This window comes from Olea europaea, chromosome 21 (genome assembly GCF_002742605.1).
Source record: "Olea europaea var. sylvestris chromosome 21, O_europaea_v1, whole genome shotgun sequence".
NCBI classification, from domain to species: Eukaryota; Viridiplantae; Streptophyta; class Magnoliopsida; order Lamiales; family Oleaceae; genus Olea; species Olea europaea.
This window is the reverse complement of record NC_036257.1, coordinates 7070790-7076339: the sequence shown is the minus strand read 5'-3', so window position 1 is coordinate 7076339 and position 5550 is coordinate 7070790.

The following is a 5550-nucleotide window of genomic DNA, read 5'->3' as shown; positions in this document are numbered from 1 at the left end:
TTTTAAATTCAATAATTTCTCAAGAGCTCAAAGTTAAAAATTAAAAGTCACTAATTTTAACAGTAATTTTACTTTATGAAAAAACAAAAAAAAAATTACTTTGAAAATAAATATTCGTTTAAAAGTAAGTTTGATTAAATTTTAAAAAGCTCTTAAAGTGTCATACGTTAAATTTTTTTCTTTAAATGCGACAATTCATATGGTCATGAAAATATTTGCCTTTTTTATTATCAGTTGTTTAAAGTTTTAAAATTTTAATGATAGGACGTATAGAAAAATTAAATAGAATAATTTTAATCATTTCTTGTTGCTTTGCCCTCTAACCTGTTTAATATAGATTAAAATTTAATTTTAATTTCAAGTTAAAATTAATAATTAATTTTAATTATACGTTTCATGAAATTCACACGTTTCATCATTTTTTAATCTCTTAAAAATCTAATTTTAATTCATATTAAACATGGACTTAATGTTGCGAACCGAGAAAAATAAACGAGTTTTCCATTTACGAATAAATTGAAATAAAGACCCTTCTTCATCTAGTGATGGTAACGGTGCAGGTATGAGGCGGGTCAGTCATTTCCACCTCGTTCCATCGAATATTTTTGTTATCTTAAAGCGGGAGGGAACGGGGTGAGGCAGGTCCCTGCCGCATTTATCGTCCCATTTATTTTTTTAATTTGTTATTTATTTTATTTTTTGCTTTTATTTTGTTTATGTCATTATTTAGTAAATCTTATTACTTTTTTTTTATCAATTTGTTAAAAAGAACTTATGTTCTCTTTAAAAATGACGATGATAAATTTATTATTTTTGTTGGATAAAAACTTAAATTCGAAATTAACTTTAAATATGACGGATAGTGGGGCGGGGATTATATGTTTCGTACCCACCCCATACTCGTTTCGGAGCAATGATCCTTGCCCTGTACCCATTCCATTTACTTGGAAAGGTGTTTAATCTCCGCAACATTAAAGACGGACCCCACGAATATTGGGTTGAACGAGTTTTTTTTGTGAACTATCTTCATCCTTTTCAAAGAAATAAATTTATCGTCTTTTGAGAAGGCCCTGCCACATGATTTATGAAAGTTTGACCGACGATTTTACTGCCTTTATTTTGATAAATGAAAAAGGAAAAATCAAAGTGAGGAAGATTATTCAGTTAATTCAAGAGTTGACCAAAATAAAAGTTTGTCTCAACACTTTAACACACTGCGATTTTCCATTTTGCTTTTAGCTTAATTAGCATTTATTATTTTTATTTATTGTTATTTCTTTTTTCTTTTGATATTTTTAAAATAATACTTAATTAAATATATTTTTAATGAAATAATCTTGTACTCGAATTTATAACATTTTCATACTTTTAACAAATATCACAAAACCTATTTTCTAAAAATCTCTATCAAGCATTGGACTTAGAGTCTGTTTATGAGTGATTTTGAGAATTGATTTTTTGACCGTTAGAAAAAAAGTGTGATCCACCTGTGAGAGAAGAAGTTAAATATGACGGCTGAAATAGTAAAATAACGGTCAAAAAATCAATTTTTTGGGTGAAAAAATCGGGCCCAAACAGCCCTTTAGTGCCTGTTTGAGAGTGATTTTAAGAATTTATTTTTTGACCGTTAAGAGAAAAGTGAGGTCCATTTGTGAGAGAAGAAGTCAAATATGACGACTGAAATAGTGAAATAACGATCAAAAAATCAATTTTTGGAAGGAAAAATAGCTTCCAAACAGGCCCTTAGACTCTGTATGAAAAATGAAAAGTGCGAAGAAATAAAATAAAACTTTAAATCATAGAAGAGAACCCATTGTAGTTTCGAAATAAAACTATAATATAAAAGAATATTTCAATTTTAAATTTATTTCTATTCTTTCCCCTTGAAAAACAAAATCCTTTGTCCACATTTTTTCTAATACAAACACTATAATTTGATTTAACAAAAAAAAAAAAAAAAAAAAAAAGTCTCCTCCGTATCCTCCAAGTTCTTTGTAAAACACGTTTTGTGGACCGGTCCAATGGCTGACGTATTTGAAGGGTTAATTAAAAGTCTAAGGAAAGTCAAAAAATCCCCAAAACCGGGGGCCGGCTGCGGCCCGGCCATTGTACTACTTCTTGCACTCGGACGTGGCTTTCTTCCACGTGTCACCTGATTAAATTGCATTAATTCGGTTTACCTGCCGATTTTGGGGAAACTAATTAACTGATTAATTAATTTACAATTAATGGCACCTGGATTGATCTCCATGGAACCATCTGGTTAATCATAGTTCAACTAATTAATCAATCTCAATAAAAGTATGGGATTTTCAACAAACCATATATAAAAATATTACTATGATTGATAAGTGATAATTAAATTAAGTGCTAAAAAAAACAACTTCTAAACATGTTGTGCAGTAGAACTACGGTCCTCGTGCCATTGAATAATACTATCTAACACCAATGTTACTAAAACATCAGTTTATATGATCACACTTGACATGTTCAATTAAATGAATTATGTGATATTACATTTAGCCCCCGTCCAGTAACAATTAAAATCAAGATTTTAATCCAAGTCAAAATCAACAATTAATTTAACCACATATTTCAAGAGATCCACAATTTTTCAACAACACATTTTGTTAACTTCTAACAATATACTAAAAGATTATTTTTCTTGTACATTGGGGGTGCTATAAGGGTGTCAATGGACATCCGTCACCCCCTATTGAAGGGGCGTCAGTGGGGGTGTCGAGTGTCCATTATAGACATCCTTATGGCACCCAAAATGTACCCATAACACAACCCTATACTAAAAATCTAATTTTAATCATCATCGAACAGGAAATTAAATGAATTTATCATTTAATGTCACGTAATTATTGTCTAACCGGTGCTTGGCACCAATGATTCTGAGTAAGATTATTTTATCCCATTTCCCTAATGTAAAAGGCCTCATTCCCACATCAATAAGCAAATCTCGTATCTGTCTTCCAATGAGTCTCACTCATCAGCCCCACCACCAACTAATTTTTAGATTCTCTAAACTTTCTCCAATTCACAAACAATGATTAACTTGCACTAGAATGTGTTCACGACAAAAATCACTATTAAACGCGATTATATAAAGTTTTCCGCGTAGCAAGTTTTCAAATGGTGGTGTCAATTACCCTTTACACTCTAATCACTGAATATCTATCTGTTGCATAAAAGTTGTTACTTTTGACTCTGTAGCTCAATAATATAAAGTTTCAGCAAAATCCATCCCTTTCGAAGATTCGAAGCAGCCGACCACGGATTTGTGAGTGGTCTCTAAACTGAGCTCAGTCTTCCCTTTAGACCAGGGAAATTAGGTCAAGATTCTGATGCATTATTTACATAGACCAAGTTCAAAATAACATTTAGCTTTTCTATTTCATGGCTGGCAATAGAATCTGAACCAATGCTACGAGGTTAGGCATTGAAATAAAGGGCATATCAGTTCGAGTCACCATACTGATTTAAAGGAAGAAAAAGGAACAAAAATAAAAGTTCACAGTGATCTTCAAGTTGAAATATTTTATTCTCAATATTCAGGATTTGTCTAATGAGACATCTAAATAACATATGCATGAGTAAATTTAGTTGATACAACTGATATTCCGAGTTGAAGCCTTTGAACAAATCGGAGACTTTGCAGAGAGGTACCTTCAACAGCGGGCAAATTTTAGCGAAGCTTGTGGCTAGAGGCGGATCCAGACAGTTCCAACTGTGGGGTCAAAAATGAAATTTTTTCCGAACAACGTATCATTAACGAAAATAAGATCATTTGCTACTGCAATAAGATTTGGGTTTGGGCTTTTTGAACATTGAACTAGGGAAATTAATTGGGTTAGCTCACTACTTTGGCAGAAAATTACGTTTTAAGCAAGTGAAAAAAAATCCAAAAAACTGTGGGGTCAATGTGGGTCTGCCAGTGCTTGTGACTTCATCGTTCGAATTTTCAATTGTGAAAACTGCATATATGGAAATTCATGAGAAACAATGACATTGAATCTGTAAAAATATGTTTACTTTCCAATTGAATCATTTAGTTTCTATTCAGAAAACCTATGTAACTGTGTTTGCATTTGGAGTACACAGGGAATTATGACTAGCTAGCTTAAAAATTCATTGTATATTAATATCTAGTTTCTTTTCTTCTTGTTCTCAGTTTATGTACTGTCAATTAACATTCTAAAGTTTCCACCACATCAAATGCAAAAACAAGAAACGAATCGCGTAATCAAGCATTGAAAATGAATCGCCAGGTCTCACAAAATAGTAATAACAATAAGTACTACTAAATCTCAAATAAGTTGTGTTCATTTGATACTTTCAGCTAGTCATAATTTTGCTAATGTGCAAGTATGAAGAGGAAAGAAGTAACATTATGCATTTGTGATCCCAAAAAAGTAAATAACATGGAAGATAATTCTACCGAGTGTTTGTGGCCGATGCAAACATTTTGAATTAGGAGGCACAATCAAACTAGCAAAAAGGTTGTTGCGAGTTTGCCAACCACAGTGTTGAAGACAGTCGATAGTTGGATCCCTACTGCCGTATAAAATCAAGTTTCTCCTTCAAAAATTATTATACCACTACAACTTGAAGGGAGTAAAACTCGCAGTCTGTTGGATTTTGTACGTAATAATAGAAAAGTGAAATAGAAAAATCAACATAAGTATTTAATGTGGTTTGGTTATATGCTTACGTCCAAAATGAGCAAAGTAGAGATATTTTATTCTGTGTGAATAATTGGAAATTGGGTTATACCATCAACATTTGTACTAATCCCAACCCAGACTCATGTAAGATTTTAGGCCCCGTGCAAGAAAATATCCATATACCGTAACGTGGGCGCTGCCCTCGCACCCCCAACCTATTCGATGTCCTTGACAAATGGACAATATATTAAAACCTAAGTGGTCGATACCGTTGCTCCGCTAAAGTATCGGCCAATTTGATCCAGTAAACATATGTTTCTCTTTATATGAGCTATATACACAACACAATCACTTGAAATTTTTTTACATCATATCCCATGTAAAAATTCTTAATAAAATGATATAAATTATATTGAAAAATTTTTCGTACAAAAATAATAAACATTAATGAAATAATTGAAATTTTTTAAAGAAAAGACGATTTAGATGCCCGTTTGACACATGTCTAACTATTTATATTCGTTTAGATCATTCGATATGTCTACAATGTAATTCTCGAAATGAGATTTGAGATGACTTGGGCAATTTATGGATTCTGCAAACATACGATCGTAAAAGGATTTTTAAAATTAGCGTGTTATCAAAAATATTTTGAAATACTAATTTGGAACTGTCTACTTTGATGCACCATAACATTTGCTACGTTTGGACGTTTCATGTTCCATTAACAACGTAGTAAATTAGGCTGTGAACATTTCGAAATAGTATAAAGAATATAATATTTCAACTTTGTATGACATTCCTTAATGATCTTGCAAATTGAGACCAAAAAAAAAAAAAATTAGTGTGATCAAATACAGGCTATCCTTTTTTCTTT